Source organism: Miscanthus floridulus, chromosome 2 (genome assembly GCF_019320115.1).
Source record: "Miscanthus floridulus cultivar M001 chromosome 2, ASM1932011v1, whole genome shotgun sequence".
NCBI classification, from domain to species: domain Eukaryota; kingdom Viridiplantae; phylum Streptophyta; class Magnoliopsida; order Poales; family Poaceae; genus Miscanthus; species Miscanthus floridulus.
This window is the reverse complement of record NC_089581.1, coordinates 24,987,210-25,004,442: the sequence shown is the minus strand read 5'-3', so window position 1 is coordinate 25,004,442 and position 17,233 is coordinate 24,987,210. Positions and strand designations below refer to the sequence as shown.

The window sequence follows — 17,233 nt, the reverse complement described above, 5'->3', positions numbered from 1 at the left end:
TGTCATGCTGTGTATTGCCTTCTGGGGAGTGGGGGAATCTCCTGTGCTGGGTGCAATGCCGTTCTGTTATGCTCGTTTCTGGTACAATACAAAGTAACATAGTAGGTCAGGGATCACAACCAACCATGAAACGTGCTCTTCATGGACAAGGGCTTTAGAGTTGTGAACACCATTGGAATTTGGAGAAGTGTCAGCATCTCCGTGAGATACTCAGATGCGCTAAACCAGCAAGGGCCATGAAAGGGCCGGCAACTTCCGGCTCCGCTCTGCTGCGCCTGCGCGGAAGTCAGGCCGGTGTCCTCTGTACGGCCGCCGTCTCGCTCGGCGCCCGTTTCAATCAGGGTGTCTTGTCCTGGTCTCACGCATCTGGGCGCCTTCGGCCTCCAATCGCCCGCGGCCCGCCTGCCCGCGCGCGACCAGCGTCCAGCGGCATCCCGGATTCCCGGAGCAGCGCCCGTGGGTGTCCGCGCTCCGCTGCTGCCTGCCGGGTCCGCTGCCCGACGCAAGTAGCATCGAATCGGCCACTCCTAAGAAGGCCGTGCGGGCGCTCCTATACCGAGGTAAATACTCCCTCCGTATCGGCAATTCGCGTCGTTTTAGCCTCCGGCGTCATTTGCGTAATTGATGTCGCTTTAAGTTTGATAACGTGGATTTGGACGCGAATGCCCCTAGCGGAGGCCTGGACTCTTCGGTTGCCGTTCCCTTCGTTCACTCACGGGAGTAAATAGCGCCGCTTCTTTTGCCGTCCCTTCCGTGTTCCGAGTCAGTTCGTCGTTCGCTTCCTTGCTCGCGCGCTGGCCTTCCCTTCGGCGCTCGCTCGTGTCATGAAGCTCGCTGGCGCCATGGAGGTGTCGTCGGACTCCGTCACGTCGGAGGAGGTGGTGGCGCCGGACTCCGTCATGTCGGAGGAGGTAGCGCCGGGCTCAGAGATGGCGCCGCAGGACCTCGAGCAGGACTCCACGACGCCGCAGGACCTCGAGCAGGACTCCACGACATTGAAGGCTGCCGCCTAGATCGCCGCCTCGCTAGCAGGAGGTGTGCCCGTTGTGGTCTTGTTCATAGCGACTACGACCTCGCAGCACTATACGTGTGCCTGAGCACGTTTTGAAGAAGCTAGACGAGCTCTGGAAGATGAAGCAAGATGCAGAAAGAGCAGTAGATAATCGGTAAGGTTACCTGTCTCCTTCATTCAACCTAACATGCATGCCTCTCCTAAATTGCTACCTAAGCTTACATGTCTAATTCTTTTATGCAGAAAGACTAGCAATGACATCAGCTAGCAACAACGCCTCACAACATATATGCAATGGCAGCCGTCCTTCCCTCTCTAATTTTCCCTTTTTCATGTGAGGAATCTTGAATTTGTTACATCCTTTAACCTTCATGGTTTCTTTCAAAACACTCTGAAGTGTTAAATAAATTATGTTTGCTTTGTGTGGACAATGCTCTTGGAATGTCTACAAGTGTTGAAGAAATAATACAATGAGTAAATCTGTTGTCAATGTAAAAATGAAACAATTGAACAAGTAATCAATTTACCTCTTGCACCGTTGGAATTAGATCTTCCACAGTTTTTGCTTGCTTCTTGTACTGAATAGATTGAATAGCTCGAAAAAAACCCAAATCCAGAATGTTCAAATCCGGAGAATTAGGTGGTTGACAAATTAGGCGAATGTCAAATCCTTCTTGCTTAGCAGCCTCACAAAAATCTGGATCGTTCACTTCTAAATGGGAATGTGCATTATCTTGTTGTATGTAAATTGGTTGGTTCACATCTTCACGTGGCCATTTGGCTCGAATGGCAGGCAACACTTTATGAATCATGAACTCTCTAATCACATCTCTTGTGATTGAAGTTATGGGCTTGACAACTTGGGTACCAGCTAGCCGATTCTTACTATTTCTTTGAGCATTTTCATAAGTAACAAGTGGAAAACAACCAATTTTCCCATAAAAAATGCACACTCCATTCCTAAACCGTGGCCGAGCACAAATACACAAAAACATGAGCCTAGGGATATAATTCTTGCTCTTACAAGTGCGATGGGGATCATCTTCCCCGGGTAGCAAGTATTACTTCTCTGATTTTTGAGTGAGGAAAAACCATTTTTCATCGATGAACACATGGTTAAAACCCCACTTAAATTTTGGTTCATCATGCAAACTACCTTGATCAATCATGTCAACACACCACTGTAACCGAGACTTCTTGTTAGCATCTGTCATGTGTGGTTTGATGCTATTTGAGTGCCGCCTAAGAAGACCTTTTTTCAAGTATCTTTGTAGCTTCCATTTGCTAATGTTTAGTTTCTTAGACACATCTTCTATAGTCATTCTTTCCTTGAGAGGAATGTTGCGCAATGGTTCTAAATCAACAGGGATTGACTTACGGCCTGCTCTACCCTTCTTTCGACTAGCAACATTTATCGGAATGTTTTGAGCAAGGGGGATTTTATCTCGCTTCCACAAGCGCTGAACAGATCGAATGTAGAGTTCAAATTGTTCAGCAACTACTCTCGTATCATACTTGCCTAGTTTCCCATTCTTGCTTGTAGCCAACAAAGCTTGATACACTAGTTTTGTGAGTTCTTCTGGCATGTCTTTCCTTCATCCATCGACTTCAACGGGAGCCTCATCAACATCTTGTATTTCTAAAAAAAACAAGCACATTACAACCAACGATTTTGATTACCAGCATACTTGTCTAGTGGCAATAAAATTTATCTTACCAGCGAGGTTTTCTTCAAAATTGAAATTAATCGCACCATATTCGTCTAGTGGCAAGTTCGTCAAATCCTATCCAAAAGGAAACAATGATATAAGAGACGATTGAATATGAAAAAGGAAAGTAATAAGAAATGAATCAAATCAAATCGTATGCTAAAGGAAACTAATAAGAGACGCATTACCGTTGCCATGCTCCAACGGAGGCTCGTTGAAATCGAACCCGGCATTGTCGTTGTCATCTTCCAGTATAGGCTCGTTGAGATCAAAGCCAGGAAATAAATCGGCCATATGTTGCACGGTAGATGAAAGAGCTCAGTACATGAACAAGAGAAGAAGAGTGGCACTTAAATAGGCACTTAAGTAACCCAAACGTCGCCGGTCTTCTTAACCCAAACAAACGAGCGCCAATCCACCAGCCTTCCGAGCGCGAAGGCAAAAAAAACGCGCCCAAACACGAGCGAAAGGCAAAAAAACGCGCCCAAACACGAGCAAACGGCAAAAAAAATGCTCCCATATGCAGTTGCACAGTGCCATGCAAAATCACCGAGGCCTTAAAAAAAATAGCACACCTGAGAGGGATCAAACAATGGACCTCCTGCCTCATGCTGTGACGCGCTTACCACTCCGGCTACTAAAATTTATTGTTTAGTGATACCCGCAACCCTATTCAATAAGGGCAAACAAGAAAAACTAGACCCTAATTAATTACTCCTTGGTATGCTAAATGTTGTCCTAAACGACTTAAATTACCAGTATGGAGAGAGTACATGTAAAGAAAGTCGTGTAGGACAGCATTTAGCATACTAAGGAGTAATTAATTAAGGTAGAGTTTTCCCTGTCTGCCCCTATTAAATATGGTTGCGGGTGTATTCCATGCGAGAAAATTCCCCAGGTCAATCGGTTAGTGCAGCGAGGCTTTTGCATGCGCTCGTTTTTTATTTTATTTTTTTTGCCCTGGCGCGCGGAGGCTGCATGGCGCGCTTTTTCCCCTGTTGCGATCGTTTCTAGCGCGTTTTTGTCTCCGTTGTTTGGGTTACAGCATGCCTATTTAAGCGGTGTCTTTCCATCTACCGTGCTCCACCTTTTCTCTTTCCACCTCTTCTCTTTCCATCTACGGTGCAATGGCTGATTTTTTTCTTGTCTTTGATCTCAACGTTCCTATAGAAGAAGATGACAACGGCAATCTTGCCTTCAATCTCAACGAGCCAATATTGGAGGATCACAATGACAATGGTAATGTGTCTGTTGTTACTTTCTTTTCCATATGATTTGATTTGATACTCACAGCATATGAGCAAATTAGTTTCGTTTCTCATATCATTGTTTCCTTTTTTGACAGGATTGGATTTGGACTTGCCACTAGACGAATATAGTGCAGTTGATTTTGATTTTGTACAAAACATCGCTGGTAATTTTTTGATACAATTAGATTTTTTAGGTAAAAAATGTTGTTATTTTGAATGTGCTTGTTTTTTTCTTTTACTAGAACATGTTGTTGCTCCCGTTGAAGTAAACCATCTAAGGAAAGACATGATAGAAGAAGTCACAAGTGTATCAAGCATTGTTGGCTAGAATTAAGAATGGGAAACTAGGCAAGAAAGATACAAGATTTGTTGCTGATCAATTTGGAGTACACATTCGGTCAGTTCAGCACTTATGGAAGCGAGGTAAAATCCTACTTGCTCATAACATTCTGATTGTGGATGCTAGTCGAAAGAAGGGTACATGTGGCCGTAAGACAGTCCCTGTTGATTTGGTACAATTACGCAACATTCCTCTCAAGCAAAGAATGACCATAGAAGATGTGTGTAGCAAACTTAACATGAGCAAATTATGGATACAAAGGTATTTGAAAAAAGGTTTTCTTAGGCGCCACTCTAGTAGCATCAAACCATACCTCACAGATGCTAACAAGAGATCTCGGTTAAAGTGGTGTGTTGACATGATTGAGCTGGGTTTGCTTGGTGATCCAAGATTTAAGGCATTTTTTCACTTTGTGTTCATTGATGAAAAATGGTTTTACCTCTCTCAAAAATCTGAGAAATATTACTTGCTAACCGAGGAAGATGAACCACATCGCACTTGTAAGAACAAGAATTACATCTTTAGGCTCATGTTTTTGTGTGTTTGTGCTCGGCCAAGGTTTAGGAATAGAGAGTGTATTTTTGATGGAAAAATTGATTGTTTTCCACTTGTCACTTATGAAACTACTATAAGAAGAAGTCAGAATCGTCTTCGTGAAGAACAAGTAATCAAGTCAATAACTTTCATCACAAGAGATGTGATTAGAGATTTCATGATGAACAGAGTGTTGCCCGCCATTCGAGCCAAATGGCCAAGAGAAGATGTGAACAAACCAATTTTCATACAACAAGATAATGCATCTTCCCATTTACGTGAGAATGATCCTGTTTTTTGTGAGGCTGCTAAGCAAGAAGGGTTTGACATTCGCATAATTTGTCAACCACCCAATTCTCCAGATTTTAACATTCTGGACTTGGGGTTTTTTCGAGCTATTCAAGCTATTCAATACAAGAAGAATGCAAAAACAATACAAGATCTAGTTCCAGCAGTGCAACAGGTAAATGGATCAATTGTTCACACATGTTTTGTAGGCATTCATATTAATATTGTCCACTCGTTGATTGATTTCTTCAACACATGTTTCATAGGTATTCATAGAATATTGTCCACACAAAGCAAACATAATTTTTGTAACACTTCAGAGTGTTTTGAAGGAAGCCATGGAGGTTAAAGGATGCAACAAGATCAAGATTTCTCACATGCAAAAAGAAAAAATAGAGAAAGAAGATCGACTGCCATTGCAAATCTCCTGTGAAACGTCCTTGCTAGCTGAAGCAATTGCTAGTCTTCCTGCATCAAACAATTAGAAGATGCATGTTAGTTAGGAGCAAATTAGAAGAAGCAAGTTAGGAGATGCATACTGATCTTTCTTTGTATCTTCCATGGCGCCCGAGGCAGGAGGTGCGCTGTTAGATTCCTCTCAGGCGTGGTAATTTTGCACAGCTCGTTAATTTTGCATGGCGCCGTGTGTTTGGGAGCTCGCGTTTGGGCTGTGCCGCGCGATTTTTTTCCCTTGCCGCTCGCTGGAGCAGATCGCTGCAGCCTGCATGGCACTGTGCGTGGCTTGATTTTTTCCCTCTGAGCTCCGATTATCTACTGTTATTTCTTTGTATCTTGCTTAATCTTCCGGAGCTCGTCCAGCTTCTTCAAAACGTGCTCAGGCACACGTATAGTGAGGACTCCGGCGGCAAGGAGTCTGGCACAAGTCCTGCTGCGCGCTGGAGTAAAGCTCTGCGGCGTCGTGGAGAGATTGAGTACCTGCGGTGTCATGCTCGAGGTCCTACGGCGCCATCGCGTCCGACATGACGGAGTCCTGCTCGAGGTCTTGCGGCGCCATCTCCTCCGACGCGACGGAGTCCGGTGCCACCTCCATGCATGGCTTCCGAAGAGCGCCGGTGACACCAGCGCCGCGGAGCCGAAAGCGGCCGTCGAGCACGTGCATCCGCTCCCAGACCCTGTGCAAGCGAGCGAACAGCTAGTACTCCACCGGCTTTACGAAGGGAGGGGAGGGGACGGAAACATCGTGAAGCGGTGCGACTTTACTGCTCCTCGTGAAGCGGCGCACGGAACCGAACAGACGGCGCGGGGGCATTCACGTCCAAAACAAGGTTAAGAGGTCTAAAACGTCTTCATTTGTGCAAACAGCACCACACCCTAAAACGACCTCCTTTACCGATACGGAGGGAGTATTTGTTAAGCAATGTTGACAATATGACAAGTGAGGAGGATCTTGTTAAACAATGTTGACAAAAACAAGACTAACTTACAAATTTGGACGAACGTATGGCACCACCACCACTCAATGCGTACCTACTTCCCCTTCTCGGATTTCAGGCACCAAACACAACAGAAAAAAAACGGTTTTCAATGCTTTGCATTAACAAAGACAAGTGCTTGTAATGTTACAATACCATATCGCTCACCAACCAGAGGGCATTTCATACCTGCCATAACAAAAAGCCACATTGTAGAATAGAATGCAGTGTTCTGCGCCTCTTCCCCTAGCAGTGTCAAACTTCCTTTACCCTTTGCATTGTTTCTGCATTATTCCTCGCCTCTATTCTTCTTCCCTCACCTCACTCTCTTCATCTTCATCTCCACCTTGTGAGCAAATGATATAGCGAAATGAAGTGTGCGGGCTCGTGGTCATAGGGGTGAATGTGCGCTCGTGTATGCGAGCATTTTCGTCTGATACACGAGGTCAGATTTAAAGCTATTTTATGTTACTGACAAAATTAAAATTATAAAACGTCAGAGAAGTAGAGGATGATCGAAACCACACCTGTGGACACGTAAACCCATTCTATGTTACTGACAAAGGAATACGGCTCCTTGGTGTAGTATATGTGACGGTCGACCTCATCTTCAATTGACGTCCTGTCGACCTCATCTTCAATTGACGTCCTGTCGACCTCATCTTCAATTGACGTCCTCCCATATGCCTTTAGCTGCTGGACGTGCTTGATCTTTCCCCACTCGGACTCAGAGGAGTCATCTTGTAATGCTATCAGTTCGATCAATCTTGGGCTGCAGTCCACACGCAACTTATTTAGCTTTGTCTCTCGTAAGTATTGTGGGAGTGTTTTAGCACCCAAATCCCACCACTCGAGGCTTTGGAGAGATGGCAAACCGTCCAATTCCTTTAGTGCGGGGCATTTGCTAATGTGAATCCATTGTAAGCTTGGGTTGTTGCCGATCCTCTCTATTCTTGGATTTTCATGTAAACAAAGCTTGACTAGCGAGGGGAAGTTCTCTATAGAGACCAAGTGTAGTATATTATCCAGGTTCAACTCTCTCAAACTGCATGCATGGTAAGAAAGTCCAGGGGGGAAGTTGCTGCAGTTTACAGTTGCAAATCGTAAGCTCCTTTAGAGCAGGCATCGCTGCTACATGCTGCTCCCACTCCCACTCCCACTCTATCCATCCCAACATGCCAACAAAACCCAACTTTGCCAGCTTAGGAAAAGCAACAACAGAACCCCGATGAGGTTGCTTCGTTATGTTTCGTGCTCCTGTCAGCCCTGACGGCCCGTCCTTGCTTGCCATCACCCAACGAGGGGAGGAGGAGTTCATGCCCAATACACTGGACGGACGGAGCACGATATATCCAAAAGTAATCAAGAAAGGGGAGCTGCCCCAATCCATTAGGTAGTTGCGTGCAGCATGCGTAGTCCTCTAGCTAGCACCAACCGCGTTAAACTCTCAAAGGCTGACATTGTTCTCATCCATTGCGGTAGCCCACGTGCAAAGTAGCCTTTGAACTCCAGGTTTTCTATGCAAGTTGGAGGGCAGAGATTAGCCAACACCACCCCTATTCTCTCGTGCTCCTCCTTGTTGATGTCGTCTTTGACCTCCCCAATTTCTCCGAGCCTGCTGGTAAATATCAAATCTAAGCCTATCAAGTGATGTTTATTGCTAAGCATTGCTTTCAGCCATAGAACCAGAAGGTGCCTTTTCCAAACCTCCTATTTCAAGCATTTTGAGCTTGGATAGAGCACCTAGTTCTTCTAAGCTGGACCAGCCATCTGCGTTATCATCAATGTGTTGGAAACCCCAACATGTTGACCAATTCTTCTAGCTTTCCGAAGCCACGAGGAATTGAAGTGATGGCCGTGCCCCTTAAGTTGAGTAACCTTAGCTTCCGTAGCTTCATAACGCTATTAGGAAGCTGAGAAATATTTGTACAGTTTGCAAGGTCAAGTGCTTGGAGAAATTTTAGATCTCCTATGTCTCGTGGGATTGTGGACATGCGTTTTGCGCCAGAAAGATGCAAGTGCCTTAAATGTTTGAGGTGGCATATGGAGTCTGGCAACTCAACTAGATATAGTACTCTTAGGCAAGAAAGGTGGTTCAATAAATCCTTTAGTTCAACCATGCTGCTTCCAAATAGCATTAATGTTCTAACTGAAGCTTGTTTTTGCAAAGTCTCTGTCCTTACTGATGCCTTGTTTGAGATCGAGAGGTGATGAAGCTTTGGAGTGCTCATAAGAGTCCTATTAGCATCCTGCCCCTCACTAATAAGTACTCCTTCGTCTTTTATTATATGTTGAGCACAGTAACGAACGACGACATGCATGATGCATGCTGATTGACTATAGAATGTTTCGTCTAGTTCTAGAAGATTTCTTGAAAGTAATTCTTCGCAATATTCTTTCCCCACATCTTCTAGTGCCTTTGAGCTCATTGTGTCATGTATGTAACCTTGTGCAATCCAAAGCTGGACTATATCTCCACTTCTTATCAATTCATCTTTCGGGAAAAGTGAACAATACACAAAGCATTGCTTCAGGTCTGAAGGCAAGTCTTCATAACTCAAATAGACCGCTCTATTAATATCTCCGTCCATTCCTTCTGCTGACCAGGTGTGGTTGTTACAAATATCCATCCAAGTGTCTTTTATTCTACTTTTGCGGCGCAAGACTCCTCCAAGGACCTTAACTGCTAACGGTAAGCAGTCACAGTTTTCCACAATTTTTATTCCAATACCCTTTAATCCAACGACATCGGCTTCATCATTTAGCACTACCTATATCAGGAGAAAAAATACAGCACATGTGTGAGAGAGAAAGTAGGTGCCAGAACTCATGTTCTCCAATGCGCAGTTGTGGTGAGAAAAAAAGGATAAAATGGGTACACAAAAGCAACCAAATAAAACTTTGCTCTTCAAGTGGATGATCTATCGAAATATGCCCATGAGATACGTTATGGTAAAGTTAATTGCAAACCCAGATAGCGGGTGCCGTGCTGTTAGTAATTTGCTTTTTCTAGTGGCCTTTGCCAACTATAGGGTGTTTGGATTTGAGAATCCACTTCATCGTCAGCTTGATGCAAAGGAATGAAAGAGATGGGCAGGAGCGCGATGCGTACTTGCGTAGGATTTATTAGGGCCACTTTAGAATGCAGGGATTTCGAATTCTATAGGAATTTCACATGATTCAGTTTATTTTTCACAAGAAAAACGCAGGAGCGGGAAAAAAAAAAATCCTGCATTCCAAAGGGGCCTAAATTTGGAATGGACTAGATGGCTAACTGGGTGTTAGTCGTAACTATGGCCAGTAGCTTGATGGAGGATAGGAGAGACATCCGTGTTATTGGGCCCAATACTAAGGATGTAGCCTTTGTGGTGCTAGTGGCAGTCCATAAACTTTTACATTGATGGAGGATAGGAGAGGAAACAAAAGAAAAAATGGGCTCTCATGCGTGTGCTCCAAAATGGCGAAAACGTAAAGGACGAAGAGAAGAAGGAAATATTGAAGAGGAGGGTCATATGTTCCTTCACAATTTGTTGATGACTAGTTTTTAAGTCGGCTACTCAAAGAGTTCTCACAATAAATATATAGAAAATAAAACGCAAATATTTGTACAAGATGAAATATAATATTTGTACTATACATGACATTCTTAAATTATACTTCCTCGGATCACAAACATAACTAGGATTTTGGAGCAGCAAGTATTTAATGGAGTATATCACAAGTATTTGTTTTCTTTGTCACACTATTATTTATGCACAAATAAAAAATGTGATAAATAAAAGTTACTAACCTGGTTTTTTAGTAAAACCCAAGCATCTTCTGTTTGCAGCTTGTCAACTCGATGGAGATGTTGGGCATTCATCCCACGAGCAACTCCAACATTTCTTGTCGTCACCAAGACGCGACTGCCATGAGTAGAATAGCAAAGTGGCACTCTAAGAAAGTCGTTCCACACCTTTTCACCCCACACATTATCCATCACCAACAAAAACTTCTTCTTTTGCTGGACAATGTCATTCAAAGCACGCTGAAGCAGGTCCTTATTTTCTCCAAAGCCTTCATATTGGTGTCAAAATAAGCAAGAACACTTTGTAGGGCACTGATCCCGTTGAGCTCATGGTTATCGCTCAACCAGATTCTACCCTCAAAGTTTTCCTCTACCATTCTATCATTGAAGACCATCCTAGCAAGAGTAGTTTTGCCTATCCCAGCACTGGCTGCAAGAAGTGGTTGGGAAGGCCCAAGGCCTTATATGTTGTCAGCTCCGGTGGACCTGTGACCTGTGGGAGCGCAGGCTCGTGCTAACGAGCCAGGCCGGCTGCAAGCCAGCTCCAAGATCGAGAACTCGGTGGTCACCACCGGTTCCAACAATTGGTATCTGAGCCCATGGTCAGAAAAGCTAAACCCGATAAAAAAATCTTGAGCATCACATATGGCGGGGCACCCCGATGTGTGACTAAGGGGGAGATTGTTGGGGTTTAGTCCCACATCGTGTAGCGATGGTGAGGGAGCACAACATATAAGGCGGGAGAACCCTCACCTATCAGGCTAGTTTTTTGGGTTGAGTAAGCCCAAGACCTTATATGTTGTAGCTCCGGTGGACTTGGGACCTGTGGGAGCGTAGGCTCGTGGTAACGAGCCGGGTCAGCTGTAAGCCAACTCCAAGATCGAGAACTCAGTAGTCACCACCGGTTCCAACACATAAGGCGCACCGTGCTTATTTGCGTTCCTTCGCTCCGCACGTACCCCAGACATATCCTTAGCGAAAGGTGAGGAAATGCACCCACAAAGAACTAACCGTCTAATCTTGATTCTGAAAATGACTCATGTTGTTCTAAGCCTAGGCCTTCGAACACCAGGTTGCTACTCAAACTACCGAAAGCAAAACACAACTGAAAGAGAGGAACAATAGCGAGGCGAAAGACGTATGTGTATTGATTGAGGAACTAAGGTTCCATCCTCCCTCTTTACACTGCTCACATGGAGCTCTATTTATATTCATTTGTATCCTTTACAAAGACCAACTTGCCCTCCTAACTACTCAGATCCCAAGGCATATTCCCCTTTCCTACAGGTGCCTTTAGTCCATCCCGCCTACGGCCATCCTCGGGCAATGCCTCCCTCAAGGGCGTCCCCTCCGCTGGGCCCTCTAGGCGAGACGACCAACCGACAACAACGAAGAGACCTACAAATAAGCACATGCTACATATCGGTCAGTTATTGTCCCGCCAAAAAGATTCCCCCGATCGCCAATCTGCCAGTAGCACTATAACACAACATACCTTTGCCGACAGATAACCTCTCGCGAAAGGTTTTGCCGACAGTTTAGAAACAGTCGCGCTATAAGCCGTGGGTGAAACTTTCGCCGACAGTTAAAGGAATCGCCGACACTTTTTGTGTTGCCAAATGGTGGACCTACGCCGACAGTTGAAACCTTTGCCGATAGTTAACCCTTTACCGACAGTTAAGACCTACACCGACAGTTTGAACCTTTCCCGACAGTTTGTGTGTTGGCAAAACCATTTTCAAGGTATTTTGTGAATCATGCCCTGTCCAACAACTAAACTATCAGCAAAACTGTACTTCAGATATAGATATAAATACAATTTCAATAATTTGGCAAATCCACTGTTATTCATATAGAAGGAAAATCTCACTTCTTAGGAGCTAGATAGAGTTGATTCATTTTCAGAAAACAGTGTTCTCATCAGGTTTGCAAAACATGACATAGACGTTCTGAACTTGAGACGACTAACAAAAAAAGCCAGAGTAATATTTAATAGGCCACACATTTCCGCGGAGGACCATCCATGAGAATGCTCTAAGCTGCAGCGCCCTTGCCCTTCTTGCGCTGAAGCTTCTTCATGTAGAACTCAAGCTCTTTACCCTCAAAGATGTACCTGTTATACAAAAAAGAAAAGTGTATTGTAAGGAGCTGCCTGCAATATAAGATATAAGTGAAAATAAGGGGACAACTTCCATTCTACTTGAAGCCTAGAAGGATAAATTTGTGACAGCTACCAACATATCTAAAATGTCTAGACTCACAGTGATTGTAACATAAAGAGTATAAACAAACATTAAGCTTTAAGCTACAAAAGTTAAATGGTACATAAACAGATAAGCTGCTCTAACAAAAACAAAGAAAGTCTGGTGGAAGTCCATTATTTCTTACCCATCAATAAGTGTCGGCATGGAGGCTTCATCTTTAGATACTTCAGCCATTGCATTTGAATGGATGTTATTTAGCACCGGCATCTCCTTCTCTCTCCAAATCGCATGAACTTCATCAGTTCGGAATCTTTGTGTAAATGTCGACTCCACCAGGGGAGTGGTCACACCATGTGCATACGCCGGTAAACTAGTGTATGCAATCATTGCCCCATTGTCTATACAATAGCGGTCATTAGTTGCAAACAGCCTACCCCCTCTTTCTGAGCACATAATCCTCATCATCTCCTGTAAACGTTCGTTGCAACCGACGCCACCAACAATAAGAACGTCCTTTGAATCATAGTGCGCCATTGCACGTTCAGTAATTTCAACAAGCATGGCGAAGACAGTTTCCTGCGCAAATTATGACTTTCATCAGTGTCACTGTCAACAAAGCATAACCAATTATTATCCATAAGGGGGAGAAAGTCAAGAGCATGCGAGTACCTGCAATGAGTAGCATAGGTCTACAGGTGTGCACTCATTATTTTTAAGCTTTTCAATCGTCATAGCTTCAATAAAACTCAATATGCCACTAAATGACACATCCATACCCTTCACAACATAAGGGAGATCAATGAATTTTTCTCCCTTCTTTGTAAGCTGGACAAGGAAAATAAATATGGTACATTAAGAAACCAAACTCAAGGATGAAAAAAGAATGTGCCATGTTGTACAAAGACATAAATCTGTTCAAAGAGAAAATGTCTTCAAAACAAAACAAAACAAAAAGAAGAAAAATGCTAACGGTGACAGCCTGACAGGTAGTACAATAATGAAGGTAGAATGGTAGATAACAATATCAAGTGGAACTACCTCAAAAGTACTCTCTTGAAAGATTCACACAGACAGAATCCATATTGTTGCCAATGTTAATAATAAAGCATTAAGAATTATACTATGATTTACCACTCCTAAAATAAATCCTGTTTGCTAAACAAGTTAAATTGCTAATCAAGATGAGAGGTTTCCCGTTTCCACAACTTAAAGCTAACATAACTGAAATATTTGTGAATAGGCAACAACAGAAAAATAGCAGAAGAGGCAAAAAAAACAGTAAGATATGTAACATTGTAACTTGACCAAGATTCTCTTTGACGTGATGGCAGGAATCCCTAATATTGTCTATGATACGAACATGGAGTAAAATAAGATAGCACTGAAGAACTTCAAAGCTATGTGGAATGGGCCTCTAATGATTATGATTTCAGCATAGCTAAAAGTTAAAGATAATCAGTTTTCTAAAAGGAAGCCACCTGGGTTGCCAAGGCGCTGGGCACTACTCAGCCACCACAATTTAGCCATAAGTGGTGATCCTAATAGGATGGTGACCAAAAAACTCATAGCTCGGGAACTAGTCCAGAAAGGCAACAGCCCAAGTAAGGTGGGTAGGCAGACAATGCAGTTCTATACTTCTAGTTAGAGCAAGCAGGTACCAGTAGTAGTCAAAATGAAAATTTTTATGACAAAAAGGAAAATGCTTAAACCTTGAGTAAGATGAATCCTTAATGTTATGAATAATAAAACCATAGGAACCACGATTTTGATTTTAGTTGCGATATAAAGGGAAGTAATAAGTATACAGTAACAGTAACTATCCTCTAGGATCAAGTAAGAAGTGAACTGTCTTAGAAGAGAACTGAATTAGCAGCATTTCAGGCTTTCATGAAGGAGACTCTATAGTTTGGCCCAACTTTGATCAGCACAAATAGCAAAATGCTAATGGTGACAGCCTAACAGGTAGTACAATAATGAAGGTAGAATGGTAGATAACAATATCAAGTGGAACTACCTCAGAAGTACTCTCTTGAAAGATTCACACAGACAGAATCCATATTGTTGCCAATGTTAATAATAAAGCATTAAGAATTATACCATGATTTACCACTCCTGAAATAAATCATGTTTGCTAAACAAGTTAAATTGCTAATCAAGATGAGAGGTTTCCTGTTTCCACAACTTAAAGCTAACATAACTGAAATATTTGTGAATATGCAACAACAGAAAAATAGCAGAAGAGGCAAAAAAACAGTAAGATATGTAACATTGTAACTTGACCAAGATTCTCTTTGACGTGATGGTAGGAATCCCCAATATTGTCTATGATACGAACATGGAGTAAAATAAGATAGCACTGAAGAACTTTAAAGCTATGTGGAATGGGCCTCTAATGATTATGATTTCAGCATAGCTAAAAGTTAAAGATAATCAGTTTTCTAAAAGGAAGCCACCTGGGTCACCAAGACGCTAGGCACTACTCAGCCACCATAATTTAGCCATAAGTGGTGATCCTAATAGGATGGTGACCAAAAAACTCCTAGCTCGGGAACTAGTCTAGAAAGGCAGCAGCCCAAGTAAGGTGGCTAGGCAGACAATGCAGTTCTATACTTCTAGTTAGAGCAAGCAGGTACCAGTAGTAGTCAAAATGAAATTTTTTATGACAAAAAGGAAAATGCTTAAACCTTGAGTAAGATGAATCCTTAATGTTATGATTAATAAAACCATAGGAACCACGATTTTGATTTTAGTTGCGATATGAAGGGAAGTAATAAGTATACAGTAACTGTAACTATCCTCTAGGATCAAGTAAGAAGTGAACTGTCTTGGAAGAGAACTAAATTAGCAGCATTTCAGGCTTTCATGAAGGAGACTCTATAGTTTGGCCCAACTTTGATCAGCACAAATAGCAAAATGCTAATGGTGACAGCCTGACAGGTAGTACAATAATGAAGGCAGAATGGTAGATAACAATATCATGTGGAACTACCTTAGAAGTACTCTCTTGAAAGATTCACACAGACAGAATCCATATTGTTGCCAATATTAATAATAAAGCATTAAGAATTATACCATGATTTACCACTCCTGAAATAAATCCTGTTTGCTAAACAAGTTAAATTGCTAATCAAGGTGAGAGGTTTCCCGTTTTCACAACTTAAAGCTAACATAACTGAAATATTTGTGAATAGGCAACAACAAAAAAACAACAGAAGAGGCAAAAAAAATAGTAAGATATGTAACATTGTAACTTGACCAAGATTCTCTTTGACGTGATGGCAGGAATCCCCAATATTGTCTATGATACGGACATGGAGTAAAATAAGATAGCACTGAAGAACTTCAAAGCTATGTGGAATGGGCCTCTAATGATTATGATTTCAGCATAGCTAAAAGTTAAAGATAATCAGTTTTCTAAAAGGAAGCCACCTGGGTCGCCAAGGCGCTGGGCACTACTCAGCCACCACAATTTAGCCATAAGTGGTGATCCTAATAGGATGGTGACAAAAAAACTCCTAGCTCAGGAACTAGTTCAGCAAGGCAGCAGCCCAAGTAAGGTGGGTAGGCAGACAATGCAGTTCTATACTTCTAGTTAGAGCAAGCAGGTACCGGTAGTAGTCAAAATGAAAAAATTTATGACAAAAAGGAAAATGCTTAAACCTTGAGTAAGATGAATCCTTAATGTTATGAATAATAAAACCATAGGGACCACGATTTTGATTTTAGTTGCGATATGAAGGGAAGTAATAAGTATACAGTAACAGTAACTATCCTCTAGGATCAAGTAAGAAGTGAACTGTCTTGGAAGAGAACTGAATTAGCAGCATTTCAGGCTTTCATGAAGCAGACTCTATAGTTTGGCCCAACTTTGATCAGCACAAATAGCAAAATGCTTTTATGAGCTTATTTAAAAAAAACATCCGGTCAAAACTAAGTGTTGTTCAGAACAGATGCAATGCTTCATGGTCACAAAGACACTATCTTGACCATTAATTACTAATATAAAGCCTGCTAATTACCAGTGCTATGAAATGAACTCACAAGAACCATCAAAATGTAGCAATAGTCATGCAGACAGATGCTCTCTTTCATTATGGAAAGTACTGCAAAAGTGCTAAGTGGTGCTACCATGGGAGAAGTTGTGATTATGAAATGGCAACTCCATTTCATTTAATTGATATGACATCTCGACATTTTATAAAATGAAAACTAGGAAAGTTCCTTTGAACTCAATATTGCTTGCAGTGACCGAAATATTATGATCATTGGCATAGGTAAGCTACATCAAGTTTATCGTACATGTTTTGGTTAAATTTGATGCTTCACTACAATTATGTGTTTGCAATGGATAGACATGGATAAACCTAGGCGCATATATTAGGCCTTAACATGTTATTACACAAAGTTTATCTACTCCACATATGGCTGAAATTATTTGAGATCAGTGTCGGTGTTTCGTATAAGCACCGGCAAGTAAATTTATAGTAATGCGTGTTAGGCTCGGATGGTGCGCTAAAGGACACAAGATTTATACTGATTCGGGCCGAATGTCCCTATGTCCAGTTTGTTGCTGCTCGTGTTATTAGCACCGTGAACGGTCTATAGTAAGGGGTACAAACGATCGAGAGAGGGACTGGTCCCAAGTCTCTGATGGAAGGATTGAAAGGAGGTCAAGA

General features: G+C 42.5%; 1 pseudogene; it reads right to left on the bottom strand.

The window, feature by feature from the left end:
• Window positions 1–6,091: 6,091 nt before the first annotated feature.
• Window positions 6,092–13,289, bottom strand: LOC136536230 (putative disease resistance RPP13-like protein 1; annotated as a pseudogene).
• Between the last annotated feature and the right edge of the window lie 3,944 nt (window positions 13,290–17,233).